This window comes from Triticum aestivum, chromosome 2A (genome assembly GCF_018294505.1).
Source record: "Triticum aestivum cultivar Chinese Spring chromosome 2A, IWGSC CS RefSeq v2.1, whole genome shotgun sequence".
In the NCBI taxonomy this organism is placed as follows: Eukaryota; Viridiplantae; Streptophyta; class Magnoliopsida; order Poales; family Poaceae; genus Triticum; species Triticum aestivum.
Genome location: NC_057797.1, coordinates 91,845,647 through 91,863,233, shown reverse-complemented (window position 1 = coordinate 91,863,233; position 17,587 = coordinate 91,845,647).

The window sequence follows — 17,587 nt, the reverse complement described above, 5'->3', positions numbered from 1 at the left end:
TTGGTGGAGAGAGAGAGGGGCAGCCAAAGGTGGGCCGCGTGCCTCCTCCCCCTGGTCCGAATTGGACTAGGAGAGGGGGGGCGGCGCCCCCCTTTCCTTCTCCCTCCCCACTTCTTTCCCCCTCCTAGTAGGAGTCCTACTCCTACTAGGAGGAGGACTCCTCCTTGGCACGCCATAGGGGCCGGCCGGCCTCCTCCCCTTGATCCTTTATATACGGGGGCAGGGGGCACCCCTAGACACAAGTTGATCCACGTGATCATATTCTTAGCCGTGTGCGGTGCCCCCTTCCACCATAATCCTCGATAATATTGTAGCGGTGCTTAGGCAAAGCCCTGCGATGATAGTACATCAAGATCGTCACCACGCCGTCGTGCTGACGGAACTCTTCCCTGACACTTTGCTGGATCGGAGACCGTGGATCGTCATCGAGCTGAATGTGTGCTAAAACTCGGAGGTGCCATAGTTTCGGTGCTTCATCGGTCGGGCCGTGAAAACGTACGACTACATCAACCGCGTTGTGCTAATGCTTCCGCTGTCGGTCTACAAGGGTACGTAGATCACACTCTCCCCTCTCGTTGCTATGCATCACCATGATCTTGCGTGTGCGTAGGAAATTTTTTGAAATTACTACGTTCCCCAACAGTGGCATCCGAGCCTAGGTTTTATATGTTGATGTTATATGCACGAGTAGAACACAAATGAGTTGCGGGCGATATAAGTCATACTGCTTACCAGCATGCCATACTTTGGTTCGGCGGTATTGTTGGACGAAGCGGCCCGGACCGACATTACGCGTACGCTTACGCGAGACCGGTTCTCCCGACGTGCTTTGCACATAGGTGGCTTGCGGGTGACAGTTTCTCCAACTTTAGTTGAACCGAGTGTGGCTACGCCCGGTCCTTGCGAAGGTTAAAACAGCACCAACTTGACAAACTATCATTGTGGTTTTGATGCGTAGGTAAGATTGGTTCTTGCTTAAGCCCGTAGCAGCCACGTAAAACTTGCAACAACAAAGTAGAGGACGTCTAACTTGTTTTTGCAGGGCATGTTGTGATGTGATATGGTCAAGACATGATGCTAAATTTTATTGTATGAGATGATCATGTTTGTAACCGAGTTATCGGCAACTGGCAGGAGCCATATGGTTGTCGCTTTATTGTATGCAATGCAATCACACTGTAATGCTTTACTAAGCGGTAGCGATAGTCGTGGAAGCATAAGATTGGCGAGACGACAACGATGCTACGATGGAGATCAAGGTGTCGCGCCGGTGACGATGGTGATCATGACGGTGCTTCGAAGATGGAGATCACAAGCACAAGATGATGATGGCTATATCATATCACTTATATTGATTGCATGTGATGTTTATCTTTTATGCATCTTATCTTGCTTTGATTGACGGTAGCATTATAAGATGATCTCTCACTAATTATCAAGAAGTGTTCTCCCCGAGTATGCACCGTTGCGAAAGTTCTTCGTGCTGAGACACCACGTGATGATCGGGTGTGATAGGCTCTACGTTCAAATACAACGGGTGCAAAACAATTGCACACGCGGAATACTCAGGTTATACTTGACGAGCCAAGCATATACAGATATGGCCTCGGAACACGGAGACCTAAAGGTCGAGCATGAATCATATAGTAGATATGATCAACATAGTGATGTTCACCAATGAAACTACTCCATCTCACGTGATGATCGGACATGGTTTAGTTGATTTGGATCACATAATCACTTAGAGGATTAGAGGGATGTCTATCTAAGTGGGAGTTCTTTAAGTAAATTAATTGAACCTAAATTTATCATGAAACTTAGTACCTGATAGTATCTTGCTTGTTTATGCTTGATTGTAGATAGATGGCTCGTGCTGTTGTTCCGTTCAATTTTAATGCGTTCCTTGAGAAAGCAAAGTTGAAAGATGATGGTAGCAATTACACGGACTGGGTCCGTAACTTGAGGATTATCCTCATTGCTGCACAGAAGAATTATGTCCTGGAAGCACCGCTGGGTGCCAGGCCTGCTGCTGGAGCAACACCAGATGTTATGAACGTCTGACAGAGCAAAGCTGATGACTACTCGATAGTTCAGTGTGCCATGCTTTACGGCTTAGAATCGGGACTTCAACGACGTTTTGAACGTCATGGAGCATATGAGATGTTCCAGGAGTTGAAGTTAATATTTCAAGCAAATGCCCGGATTGAGAGATATGAAGTCTCCAATAAGTTCTATAGCTGCAAGATGGAGGAGAACAGTTCTGTCAGTGAGCATATACTGAAAATGTCTGGGTATAATAATCACTTGATTCAATTGGGAGTTAATCTTCCAGATGATTGCGTCATTGACAGAATTCGCCAATCACTGCCACCAAGCTACAAGAGCTTCGTGATGAACTATAATATGCAAGGGATGAATAGGACTATTCCCGAGCTCTTCGCAATGCTGAAAGCTGCGGAGGTAGAAATCAAGAAGGAGCATCAAGTGTTGATGGTCAACAAGACCACTAGTTTCAAGAAAAAGGGCAAAGGGAAGAAGAAGGGGAACTTCAAAAAGAACAGCAAGCAAGTTGCTACTCAAGAGAAGAAACCTAAACCTGGACCTAAGCCTGAAACTGAGTGCTTCTAATGCAAGCAGACTGGTCACTGGAAGCGGAACTGCCCCAAGTATTTGGCGGATAAGAAGGATGGCAAGGTGAACAAAGGTATATGTGATATACATGTTACCTTACTAATGCTTGCAGTAGCACCTGGGTATTAGATATTGGTTCTGTTGCTAATATTTGCAACTCAAAACAGGGACTACGGATTAAGCGAAGATTGGCTAAGGACGAGGTGATGATGCGCGTAGGAAACGGTTCCAAAGTTGATGTGATCGCAGTCGGCACGCTACCTCTACATCTACCGTCGGGATTAATATTAGACCTAAATAATTGTTATTTGGTGCCAGCGTTAAGCATGAACATTATATCTGGATCTTGTTTGATGCGAGACGGTTATTCATTTAAATCTGAGAATAATGGTTGTTCTATTTATATGAGTAATATCTTTTATGGTCGTGCACCCTTAAAGAGTGGTCTATTTTTATTGAATCTCGATAGTACTGACACACATATTCATAGTGTTGAAGCCAAAAGATGCAGAGTTGATAATGATAGTGCAACTTATTTGTGGCACTGCTGTTTGGGTCATATCGGTATAAAGCGCATGAAGAAACTCCATACTGATGGGCTTTTGGAACCACTTGATTATGAATCACTTGGTACTTGCAAACCGTGCCTTATGGGTAAGATGACAAAAACACCGTTCTCCGGTACTATGGAGAGAGCAACAGATTTGTTGGAAATCATACATACAAATGTATGTGGTCCGATGAACGTTGAGGATCGTGGCGGATATCGTTATTTTCTCACCTTTACAGATGACTTAAGCAGATATGGGTATATCTACTTAATGAAACACAAGTCTGAAACATTTGAAAAGTTCAAAGAATTTCAGAGTGAAGTTGAAAATCATCGTAACAAGAAAATAAAATTCCTACGATCTCATCGTGGAGGAGAATATTTGAGTTACGAGTTTGGTGTACATTTGAAAAATTGTGGAATAGTTTCGCAACTCATGCCACCCGGAACACCACAGCGTAATGGTGTGTCCGAACGTCGTAATCGTACTTTACTAGATATGGTGCGATCTATGATGTCTCTTACTGATTTACCGCTATTGTTTTGGGGATACGCTCTATAGACGGCCGCATTCACGTTAAATAGGGCACCATCAAAATCCGTTGAGACGACGCCTTATGAACTGTGGTTTGGCAAGAAACCAAAGTTGTCGTTTCTGAAAGTTTGGGGCTGCGATGCTTATGTGAAAAAGCTTCAACCTGATAAGCTCGAACCCAAATCGGAGAAATGTGTCTTCATAGGATATCCAAAGGAAACTATTGGATACACCTTCTATCACAGATCCGAAGGCAAGACTTTTGTTGCTAAATTCGGAAACTTTCTGGAGAAGGAGTTTCTCTCAAAAGAAGTGAGTGGGAGGAAAGTAGAACTTGACGAGGTAACTGTACCTACTCCCTTATTGGAAAGTAGTACATCACAAAAACCTGTTTCTGTGACACCTACACCAGTTAGTGAGGAAGCTAATGATGATGATCATGAAACTTCAGAACAAGATACTACTGAACCTCGTAGATCAACCAGAGTGAGATCCGCGCCAGAGTGGTACGGTAATCCTGTTCTGGAAGTCATGCTACTAGATCATGATGAACCTATGAACTATGAAGAAGCGATGGTGAGCCCAGATTCCGCAAAATGGCTTGAAGCCATGAAATCTGAGATGGAATCCATGTATGAGAACAAAGTATGGACTTTGGTTGACTTGCCCAATGATCGGCAAGCAATTGAGAATAAATGGATCTTCAAGAAGAAGACTGACGCTGATGGTAATATTACTGTCTACAAAGCTCGACTTGTCGCAAAAGGTTTTCGGCAAGTTCAAGGGATTGACTATGATGAGACCTTCTCACCCGTAGCGATGCTTAAGTCTGTCCGAATCATGTTAGCAATTGCCGCATTTTATGATTATGAAATTTGGCAGATGGATGTCAAAACTGCATTCCTGAATGGATTTTTGGAAGAAGAGTTGTATATGATGCAACCAGAAGGTTTTGTCGATCCAAAGGGAGCTAACAAAGTGTGCAAGCTCCAGCGATCCATTTATGGACTGGTGCAAGCCTCTCAGAGTTGGAATAAACGCTTTGATAGTGTGATCAAAGCATTTGGTTTTATACAGACTTTTGGAGAAGCCTGTATTTACAAGAAAGTGAGTGGGAGCTCTGTAGCATTTCTGATATTATATGTGGATGACATATTACTAATTGGAAATGATATAGAATTTCTGGATAGCATAAAGGGATACTTGAATAAGAGTTTTTCAATGAAAGACCTCGGTGAAGCTGCTTCCATATTAGGCATTAAGATCTATAGAGATAGATCAAGACGCTTAATTGGACTTTCACAAAGCACATACCTTGACAAAGTTTTGAAGAAGTTCAAAATGGATCAAGCAAAGAAAGGGTTCTTGCCTGTGTTAGAAGGTGTGAAGTTGAGTAAGACTCAATGCCCGACCACTGCAGAAGATAGAGAGAAAATGAAAGATGTTCCCTATGCTTCAGCCATAGGCTCTATCATGTATGCAATGCTGTGTACCAGACCTGATGTGTGCCTTGCTATAAGTCTAGCAGGGAGGTACCAAAGTGATCCAGGAGTGGATCACTGGACAGCGGTCAAGAACATCCTGAAATACCTGAAAAGGACTAAGGATATGTTTCTCATATATGGAGGTGACAAAGAGCTCATTGTAAAAGGTTACGTTGATGCAAGCTTTGACACTGATCCGGACGATTCTAAATCGCAAACCGGATACGTGTTTACATTAAACGGTGGAGCTGTCAGTTGGTGCAGTTCTAAACAAAGCGTTGTGGCGGGATCTACATGTGAAGCGGAGTACATAGCTTCTTCGGAAGTAGCAAATGAAGGAGTTCATATCCGATCTAGGTATCATACCTAGTGCATCGGGTCCAATGAAAATCTTTTGTGACAATACTGCTGCAATTGCCTTGGCAAAGGAATCCAGATTTCACAAGAGAACCAAGCACATCAAGAGATGCTTCAATTCCATCCGGGATCTAGTCCAGGTGGGAGACATAGAGATTTGCAAGATACATACGGATCTGAATGTTGCAGACCCGTTGACTAAGCCTCTTCCACGAGCAAAACATGATCAGCACCAAGGCTCCATGGGTGTTAGAATCATTACTGTGTAATCTAGATTATTGACTCTAGTGCAAGTGGGAGACTGAAGGAAATATGCCCTAGGGGCAATAATAAAGTTATTATTTATTTCCTTATATCATGATAAATGTTTATTATTCATGCTAGAATTGTATTAACCGGAAACATAATACATGTGTGAATACATAGACAAACGGAGTGTCACTAGTATGCCTCTATTTGACTAGCTCGTTAATCAAAGATGGTTATGTTTACTAAACATGAACAAAGAGTTGTTATTTGATTAATGGGATCACATCATTAGGTGAATGATCTGATTGACATGACCCATTCCATTATCTTAGCACCCGACCGTTTAGTATGTTGCTATTGCTTTCTTCATAACTTATACATGTTCCTATGACTATGAGATTATGCAACTCCCCTTTGCCGGAGGAACACTTTGTGTGCTACCAAACGTCACAACGTAAATGGGTGATTATAAAGGTACTGTACAGGTGTCTCCAAAGGTACATGCTGGGTTGGCGTATTTTGAGATTAGGATTTGTCACTCCGATTGTCGGAGAGGTATCTCTGGGCCCTCTCGGTAATGCACATCACATAAGCCTTGCAAGCATTGCAACTAATGAGTTAGTTGCGAGATGATGTATTACGAAACGAGTAAAGAGACTTGCCGGTAACGAGATTGCACTAGGTATTGAGATACCGACGATCGAATCTCGGGCAAGTAACATACCGATGACAAAGGGAACAACGTATGTTGTTATGCGGTCTGACCGATAAAGATCTTCGTAGAATATGTAGGAGCCAATATGAGCATCCAGGTTCCGCTATTGTTTATTGACCGGAGACGTGTCTCGGTCATGTCTACATTGTTCTCGAACCCGTAGGGTCCGCACGCTTAAGGTTTCGATGATAGTTATATTATGAGTTTATGAGTTTTGATGTACCAAAGTTAGTTCGGAGTCCCGGATGTGATCACGGACATGACGAGGAGTCTCGAAATGGTCGAGACATAAAGATTGATATGTTGGACGGCTATATTCGGACACCGGAAGTGTTCCGGGTGATTTCGGAGAAAACCGGAGAGCCGGAGGGTTACCGGAACCCCCCCCCCCCTGGAGAAGTAATGGGCCATATGGGCCTTAGTGGAGAGAGAGAGGGGCAGCCAAAGGTGGGCCGCGCGCCTCCTCCCCCCTGGTCCGAATTGGACTAGGAGAGGGGGGGCGGCGCCCTCCTTTCCTTCTTCCTCCCCACTTCTTTCCCCCTCCTAGTAGGAGTCCTACTCCTACTAGGAGGAGGAGGACTCCTTGGCGCGCCATAGGGGCCGGCCGGCCTCCTCCCCTTGATCCTTTATATACAGGGGTAGGGGGCACCCCTAGACACAAGTTGATCCACGTGATCATATTCTTAGCCATGTGCGGTGCCCCCTTCCACCATAATCCTCGATAATATTGTAGCGGTGCTTAAGCGAAGCCCTGCAATGATAGTACATCAAGATCGTCACCACGCCGTCGTGCTGACGGAACTCTTCCCCGACACTTTGCTGGATCAGAGACCGGGGATCGTCATCGAACTGAACGTGTGCTAAAACTCAGAGGTGCCGTAGTTTCGGTGCTTGATCGGTCGGGCCATGAAGACGTACGACTACATCAACCGCGTTGTGCTAACGCTTCCGCTGTCGGTCTACAAGGGTACGTAGATCACACTCTCCCCTCTTGTTTCTATGCATCACCATGACCTTGCGTGTGCGTAGGAATTTTTTTGAAATTACTATGTTCCCAAACAGAAGATGGCCACCGGAGAAGGATTGCCCCCTCCGGCAGGATGCCGGAATGGGTCTAGATTGGCTTTTGGTGGCTACGGAGGCTTCTAGCGGCGGAACTCCCGATCTATTGTGCTCTCTGGAAGTTTTACGATACGTAGGTATATATGGGTACAAGGGGTATGTTGGTGGACCGAAGGGGGTGCCGCGAGGCAGGGGGCGCGCCCTAGGGGGGTGGGCGTGCCCCTACCCTCGTGAGCACCTCCTTCATCTTCTAACGTAGGGTCCAAGTCTATCCGGTAGGTTTCCTTCCAAAAATAACTTCTCCAGTTGATTTCGTTCCGTTTTGACTCCGTTTGATATTCCTTTTCCTCGAAACACTGAAATAGGCATAAAACAACATATCTGGGCTGGGCCTCCGGTTAATAGGTTAGTCCCAAAAATAATATAAAAGTGGAAAATAAAGCCCAATATTGCCCAAAACAGTAGATAATACAGCATGGAGCAATCAAAAATTATAGATACGTTGGAGACGTATCAGTTTGCTGTTTGCATCTTGATCGTTTTCTGCCACCGGGGTGGTGCAATTGTCGTATTTTCCGGAGTCGTGTGGACTATTGTTATCGCTGTTTTTGCTATGGCGGGACTTAGGGCGGCACTGCAGACGTCGGCGCTTGGGTTGCTTCTTGGAGGGGTCATCCTCCGCTTTCTCGTCGCCATTGGCTTCGTTGGGGGTGTCCACCATGTACACGTCATGTGATGAAGTAGCGGTCCAGCGCCCTGTGGGCGGTGGTTCCGGTTCATCTCCGGCTTCGTCGTCCATACCGTCGAAGTCCTCTGAGCCGAAGTCGAGCATGTCTGTTAAGTCGTCGACAGTGGCTACTAAGTGGGTGGTGGGTGGGCGGCGAATTTCTTCGTCGTCCACATCCCATTCTAGCCGGACATAGTTCGGCCAAGGTTCTCCTGACAGGGAGAGAGACCTTAATGAATTTAGCACATCTCCAAAAGGTGAGTGCTGAAAGATATCCGCAGAGGTGAACTCCATGATCGGCGCCCAGTCGGACTTGACGGGCGTGGATATGAGCGACTCGGAGTCCGCGACCAAAGATGAATCCAGTGGTTCGGCAACACAGCTCTCATAAGGGGTGAAGTCAGTATCTGGCTCTATCGCCACTGAGAGTGCAGCCTCCATGGCGGGGTCCATCCCTCCGCTCTCGGATGGCGCGACTTGCTCCGGATTGATGGACGGAGTAGCTGCGGATGCGATCTCCTGAATACCGTCCGACGGTAGAGTTACGTCATGCTCGTCAAGACTGTACGGCGCGTCTGACATGGGCTCGAATACGTCCAAGATCAAGTCTCTGCGAATGTCGGCCGTGTAGTTCAAGTTTCCAAATCTGACCTGGTGGCCAGGGGCGTAGCTCTCAATCTGCTCCAGATGGCCAAGCGAATTGGCCCGCAGTGCAAAGCCGCCGAATATGAAGATCTGTCCGAGGAGGAAAGCCTCACCCTAGAACGCATCGCTAGCAATGATCAAAGGAGCCATCGAGCCTTATGGTGATGACACAGTGGAACTCTCAATGAAAGCACCAATGTCGGTGTCAAAACCGGTGGATCTCGGGCAGGGGGTCCCGAACTGTGCATCTAAGGCGGATGGTAATAGGAGGCAGGGACACGATGTTTTACCCAGGTTCGGGCCCTCTCGATGGAGGTAATACCCTACGTCCTGCTTGATTGTTCTTGATGATATGAGTATTACAAGAGTTGATCTACCACGAGATCAGAGAGGCTAAACCCTAGAAGCTAGCCTATGGTATGATTGTATGTTGTCCTACGGACTAAAACCCTCTGGTTTATATAGACACCAGAGGAGGCTAGGGTTACACAAGGTCGGTTACAAAGGAGGAGATATCCATATCCGTATTGCCTAGCTTGCCTTCCACGCCAAGTAGAGTCACATCCGGACACGGGACGAAGTCTTCAATCTTGTATCTTCATAGTCCAACAGTCCGGCCAAAGGATATAGTCCGGCTGTCCGGAAACCCCCTAATCCAGGACTCCCTCAGTGAACTACTCCCTCCTCATCATGGAGAGCGTCGGGATGATGAAAATGGCCATCGAAGAGGGATTCCCCCTCTGGCAGGGTGCCGGAACGGGTCTAGATTGGTTTTTGGTGGCTACAGAGGCTTGCGGCGGCAGAACTCACGATCTAGGTTTCTTTCTGGAAGTTTGAGTATATATAAGAGGTGTTGGAGTCGGGAACAAGTCAGGGGGTCCCTGAGGCGGCCACGAGGTAGGGGGCGCGCCTAGGGGGTAGGGCGCACCCCCACCCTCGTGGTGGCCTCGGGACTCTTCTGGCCCATCTCTGGTACTCCGTGGGCTTTTTCTGGTCCAAAAATGATCTCCGTGAAATTTTAGGTCAATTGGACTCCGTTTGGTTTTCCTTTTCTATGATACTCAAAAACAAGGAAAAAACAGAAACTGGCATTGGACTCTAGGTTAATGGGTAGTCCCAAAAATCATATAAAATATCCTAGATGGATAATATAATAGCATGGAACAATAAAAAGATACGTTGGAGACGTATCAGGAGGCCATCCACTTGCCTTGTGCACCAGATCCGAACTTGGCTTGACTGTTTGCTGGGGACGAAAATGATTGAAACTTGGGCGCTAGATCTCGAGGGCGGATGGGCAGAGGAGGAAGAAGGTGTGGGGTAAAAAGATGGATTCTTATCCTCTTATAAAGGTAGTTAATATCAAGCGCCCCCCACGAGCCTTAAAACTCGCCTATTCCCAAGGGGTCGTGTAAACGACATGGTTGGATTACCCAAATCCGTATTGATGAGGATCCTGCAATAAGGGGACACGATCTCTGTTTTGACAAGACGTGTCAATAGAGGCCATGCCTCGAGGCACGAAGCGGGAGGCCTCAAAACGGTTCAGAATAGTAATAAGGCCAGAACATAATGTCTCACCGAAAAAGATGTTAGTGGACATGACCTGTTTTGCTTAAGTATTTCACCCTTGTGGTTCGAGGTTGTAACTGTTATACGGAGCCAGATATAGTTCTTCTGTTCAGCTACTTTGGAGTATTCGGAGGAGGAACCCGCCTTGCAATGCCAAAGACAATCTGCACCCCGGACACATCGTCATTGAAGCCTGGTGAGGGAGTCCTGGATTAGGGGGTCTCCGGACAGCCGGACTATATCCTTTGGCCGGACTGTTGGACTATGAAGATGCAGGATTGAAGACTTCGTCCCGTGTCCAGATGGGACTCTCCTTGGCGTGGAGGGCAAGCTTGGCAATACAGATATATAGATCTCCTCCCTTGTAACCGACTCTGTGTAACCCTAGCCCCCTCTGGTGTCTATATAAACCGGAGGGTTTAGTCCGAGGACAACAGACAATCATACCATAGGCTAGTTTCTAGGGTTTTAGCCTCTACGATCTCGTGGTAGATCAACTCTTGTAATACTCGTATCATCAAGAACAATCAAGTAGGACGTAGGGTATTACCTCCATCAAGAGGGCCCGAACCTGGGTAAACATCATGTCCCCTGCCTCCTGTTACCATCCGCCTTAGACGCACAGTTCGGGACCCCCTACCCAAGATCCGCCGGTTTTGACACCGATATTGGTGCTTTCATTGAGAGTTCCACTGTGCCATCACCGTAAGGCTTGATGGCCCCTTCGATCATCAGTAACGATGCAGTCCAGGGTGAGGTTTCCTCCCTGGACAGATCTTCGTATTCGGTGGCTTCGCACTGCGGGCCAATTCGCTTGGCCATCTGGAGCAGATCGAGAGCTACGCCCCTGGCCATCAGGTCAGTTTCGGAAACCTAAACTACACTGCCGACATCCGCGGAGACTTGATCTTCGATGGATTCGAGCCCACGTCAGGTGCGTCGCACAATCACGACGAGCATGACGTAACTCTGCCATCGGACAGTGTTCGGGAGATCGCATCTACAACTACTTTGGCCTTCAATCCGGAGCAAATTGCGCCATCCGAGGACGGAGGGATAGACCCCGCCATGGAGGCCGCACTCTCAGTGGCGATGGAGCCGGATACTGACTTTGCCCCTTACGAGAGCCGTGTCGCCAAACCACGGGATTCGTCTCCGGCCACGGACTCCAAGCCGCCTGCATCCGTGCCTATCAAATTCGATTGGGCACCGATCATGGAGTTCATCTCCGTGGATATCTTTCAGCACTCGCCTTTCGGCGATGTGCTAAATTCATTAAGGTCTCTCTCCTTGTCAGGAGAACCTTGGCCGAACTATGTCCGGCTAGAATGGGATGCGAACGACGAAGAAATTCGCTGCCCACCCACCACCCACTTAGTAGCCACCGTCGACGATTTAACCGACATGCTCGATTTTGACTCCGAAGACATCGACGGTATGGATGATGACGCACGAGACGAACAGGAACCACCGCCCACGGGGTGCTGGACCACCACCTCATCATATGATTATACATGGTGGACACCCCCAAAGAAGGCAATGGCGACGAGACAGCGGAGGATGACCCCTCCAAGAAGCAACCCAAGCGCCGACGTCAGCGGCCCCGCTCTAAGTCCCGCCACAGCAAAAGTAGTGATACCGGCACAAGAGACAATAACACTCCGTATAGTGCCGAAGACAACCACAGTCCCCTCCAGCACAATGTAGAGCGGGAAGGTGAACAAGCTAGCCCTCCAAAGCAGGCAGCAGATGGAAAATCGGAGGAGGACAATTACATGCCTCTCTCTGAAGACGAGGTGAGCCTCAGCGACGAAGAATTTATCATACCTGAGGATCCCGTCGAGCAGGAGCGCTCCAAGCGCTGGCTTATGGCCACAGCAAATAGCCTGAAGAAAAAGCAACAACAGCTTCAAGCTGATCAAGACTTGCTAGCAGACAGATGGACCGAAGTCCTTGTGGCCGAGGAATACGAACTCGAGCGCCCCTCCAAGAGTTACCCAAAGCACATGTTGCTACCTCACCTCGAGGAGGAAGCATTGAAACCCACATCACCAGTGTACGATGCGGCTGACCGGCCACCTCGTGGCCGAGCTAGAGAGGCGTTTCAGCCCGATGTTCATCCTGCACCCTGCCGCCACTCAAACAAAAAATACCAAGGCCCGGGGCAACACACAACCTGCAAGACGTATTGGACAATAGGGCAAAACATGCAAGGTCAATATACGGATGACGGGGGCACGCACCAACGCGGGACGATGACCGTCGCGCCAGATACACTAAAGGTAAATCCGGCCGGGCCGAATACAGCAGACAAGACTCATATGAACTGCGTTGTGATATAGCCCGACATAGAGGCGGCGCACACCCCCTATGCTTCACTGATGAAGTTATGGATCACGAATTCCCGAAGGGTTTCAAACCCGTAAATATCGAATCGTATGATGGTACAATAGATCCCGCTGTATGGATTGAGGATTTCCTCCTTCACATCCACATGGCTCACGGCGATGATCTACATGCCATCAAGTACCTCCCACTAAAACTCAAAGGACCAGCTCGACATTGGCTGAATAGCTTGCCAGCAGACTCCGTCGACAGTTGGGAGGATTTGGAAGACGCATTCCTTGACAACTTCCAGGGCACTTATGTGCGACCACCGGATGTTGATGACTTGAGCCATATAACTCAGCATCCAGGGGAATGGCCAGGCAATTCTGGACACGGTTCCTAACTAAGAAAAACCAAATTGTCGACTGTCCAGATGTAGAGGCCTTAGCAGCATTCAAGCATAACATCCATGACGAGTGGCTCGCCCGGCACCTCGGCCAGGAGAAGCCGAAGTCTATGGCAGCCCTCATGACACCCATGACCCGCTTTTGCGCGGGCGAAGATAGCTGGCTGGCTCGCAGCAATAACACATCAAGGAATCCGGGCACTTCGGATACCAAAGATGCCAACGGCAGACCACGTTGTAACAGACAAAAGCGCCGAAACAACGGCAATCCGGTCAGCGGAAAAAGCCATTCAAAAGAAGTACTCCGGGCCCGTCCAGCTTGGATCGCATACTCGATCGCTCGTGTCAAATCCACGGCACCCCCGATAAGCCAGGCAATCACACCAACAGAGAATGCTGGGTGTTCAAGCAGGCCGGCAAGTTAAATGCCGAAAACAAGGACAAGGGGCTGCATAGTAATGACGAGGAAGAGCCCCGGCTGCCGAACTCGGGAGGACAGAAGAGGTTCCCCCCACAAGTGAAGACGGTGAACATGATATACGCAACCCACATTCCCAAGAGGGAACAGAAGCGTGCACTAATGGACGTCTATGCGATAGAGCCCGTCGCCCCAAAGTTCAACCCATGGTCCGCTTGTCCGATCACCTTCGATCGCAGGGACCACCCCACTAGTATCCATCATGGAGGATCCGCCGCATTGGTCCTAGACCCAATCATCGACGGATTTCACCTCACTCGAGTCCTTATGGACGGCGGCAGCAGCCTGAACCTGCTCTATCAGGATACAGTGCACAAAATGGGTATAGACCCTCGAGGATCAAACCCACAAAAACCACCTTTAAGGGCGTCATCCCGGGTGTAGAAGCCCATTGCACGGGCTCAATCACACTGGAAGTGGTCTTCGGATCTCCGGACAACTTCCGAAGCGAGGAGTTAATCTTCGATATCGTCCCGTTCCACAGTGGCTATCACGCACTGCTCGGGCGAACCACATTTGCAAAGTTCAATGTGGTACCACATTACGCATACCTTAAGCTCAAGATGCCAGGACCTAGGAGGGTCATAACAGTCAATGGAAACACAGAACGCTCGCTCCGCATGAAAGAGCACACTGCGGCCCTCGCAGCAGAAGCACAAAGCAGCCTTTTAAGGCAAACCACCAATTCGGCGATACAGCCCCCGGACACCGTCAAGCGAGTCCGTAGTAAACTGCAGCAGGATCGCCTGGCACGTTCAGAGCTCGCCTAGCAATTCGGCCCCCGTCCCAGTCCCAGTCAAGCGACGAAATCCGTCTTGCGTGTACATAATTACGCACTCAAAATACCATGGACATAGGCGGGGGCACAATCAGGGCACGTCCGCAATGTGGCTTAACCGCCCTAGGGGTTGTATACCTTTATCATTTTTTCTCTTTCAGGACCTAACTCTCTGGAAGCCCTTTCCGGCAGTACGATTGTCGGACACATTACGGGAATGAACAACCAAGGAGGCAAGAAGCTAAGATGTACACGGGAACCCCCAGGTGGTCTCTAATAATAACCGATATACCCGCTTTCTACTATCCATACGCAGCTTGCCCTTGGATAGGACATGTCAAATAGTCATATTTTCTGCTTATTGCACTACTTGTATCAGTACGCTTCGACGTATTATTTAAATAACAATGCATAGCATTAGTCTATTATTGCATTATTTACCCCTTTTTTCTTATATGTTCATTTACGAGAACTTGCGCCCGTACATTCTGGTATAGTTAATACGCCAAGGGCTTTCGTTTACCCCATAATACGGTGTGAGAAGTTCGAACACTTTTGACAGTGCGGCACCCTGAACTTATAGCATTATATGCATCAGCTCCGAATCATGTCTTGGGTCAATAGTTGGGTTTTCCCGGCTCCCATGCTTTGGTACCTTATGTTCCGCTATATCGGCTAAGGTAGCGCTGGGAGAACTACTGCGATTGTGTCCCGGTTCTTCCAGATGAGCACCTCAGTAGAGAAAGCTGAAAACTGACTGTCATGATAAGGCGAGAGTTGGTCGCTATTCGAGAGGTCTCAAGTCCTTAAAGACTTTTTCCGCTTCGGGCGAGGAGTCGGCCTTGCCCGACTTAGGTGTGTATAGCACCCCAAATTCGGTCTTCCGAATACTAGGGGCTTCGCCAAAATTTAAAATTGTAGACTTCTATGGCTAAGTGAGAGTGATAAAGACTTATAGTCCGATTACCTGGTTTGTTGTGCTGAACACCTCCCTCGAAGGACCCAAAATTGGGATAAAGAGTGCTCAGGTTTATCCCGAACACCCCAGTACTAGTAACATGGGGGCAAAAGCCGACGACTGGCCAACTCTCAGCTTTTATAAACGGCCGCACAGAAGGTAATATTTTAAATTTAAAAAGCGTTGCATAGCGCAAATGAACTCGTTTCACATTACAAGATCACATGAGCATGTTCATTCAAAAATTACATCTCTGGCACATTCATCCGCCACAAGACGGGAACCCTTCAGGACACTGTCATAATACATTTCAGGGTTGCGATGCTCCTTTCCCTTCGGCGGCCCCTCCTTCACCAGCTTCACGGTGTCTAGCTTTGCCCACTGCACCTTCGCCCGGGCAAAAGCCCTGCGCGCACCCTCGATGCAGACGGACCGCTTTATGACTTCAAGTCATGGGCAGGCATCCACAAGCCGCCTCACCAGACCGAAGTAGCTGCCAGGCAGGGGCTCGTCAGGCCACATCCGGACTATAAGACCCTTCATGGCCTGTTCGGCCGCCTTGTGAAGCTGGACCAATTGCTTCATGTGACGCCCTGAGACCGACGCTTCAGACGTCTTCCATGTTTTCCGTTGTCACCGGGTGTTTTATTTGTTTGTTGCATTTCGTCATGTCATCATTGTTTGCATTGCATCGTGCCTCTTGCCATTTTGCATTTCATCATAATCACCATGTGCATTGCATTCTTCATGATGTTATCTTACTCTATTCTTGTCATTTGTATCAACCCCTTCCCATCTCTCTCAAATCTACCCATGTGTCATCACCGCCTTCGTCCTTCTTATTCCTTTCATTTTTGCGAGTGCCATTTTCTGTCATCCATAAATGTTCATTCTTTTCCTATAAACCATACAACTTTCCTTCAACCTCTCTGCCAAATTTCATCTCATTTGGCGTTGTTTTGGTCAGGTTCAAAAATGATTGAAGTTTGAGAATAATTCAAACTCTAATTATTTTTATACCTTCTAAAAAACCAGAGAAATTTATTCAAACCCTACATAAATCCAGGGTTCCATATATATATTTATATATCTCATATCCCTAACCTAAAACCCCCTGGATTTTCCCCTTTGTTGATTGTTTATTTATATAAACAAAATTTTAAAAAAAGGAAATAAGGGAGAGAGAGCCCAGCCAGGCCTCTGGCCACCTGGGCCTCCCAACCTCAACCTCTGGCCCATTTGTTACTTTAGGCCCAGCCGGCCCCTGCCTTCTCAACCCTAGCCGCCCTGTCCCGATCCCCTCCTCATCTCCCGTTCCCTGCTAGCGCCGTCAGGGAGGAACTCGATCCCATCCCGTGCGCTCGACCTCCCTTCTCCCTCTCGATCACCCACGCCCGAATCTCCCTCTCGTTCCCTGTGACGCAACCCCGCCGCCGTGCACCACCGTCGCGCGCACCGGCCGCGTCCATCTCCCTCACCCACGCCTCGGCCTCCTTTCTTCCTCGACTCCAGCCGCCCCTGCCGGCGACCAGCAGGCCGCCGCCGTCCGTCTCCTCTGCCCGGAGCCTGCATAGCCGCGTGCCCAGAGGCCGCCACCCGCTCCTCCCTCGATCCCGCCGGAATCAAGCGCCGCCGAGCAGCTCCCTCTCCTGCGCGCCTCGCTGCCGTCTCCTCCGCTACTGCGCCAGTTCGCCACTGCGCCGACGCCGCCGGCGACCATCCCGGCCAACCTTCGTCGCCGGTCGTCCTCCAGCAAGCCCCGTCTACGCGCCCTGCATCCTCGACCTTCCCGGAGCACCGGTCGACGCTGATGTCCCCTGGTTTCCCTCTGTCTCGCCTGTGCCCGATCTGCTCCAGCCGCTGTCGCTTTCTTCGCTGCTGCTGCTGTTTTGTTCTGTTGCTGCATCTCCGGCTGTCACCGTCGTTCATAGGCGACCGCTCCCGTCGGCTCCTGCGATGCCTGCTGCTGCCGCTGTTTTCCTAGGTCAAACGAACAAAACACCTCCACCGGAGGCCGCCAAGACCGTCCAGGATTCGCCAAGTACAGCACCGTCGGTGCCCCTCCAAGTTTGATGTTGGAACGTGTACAACTATGCGGATTCGCCAAGTACC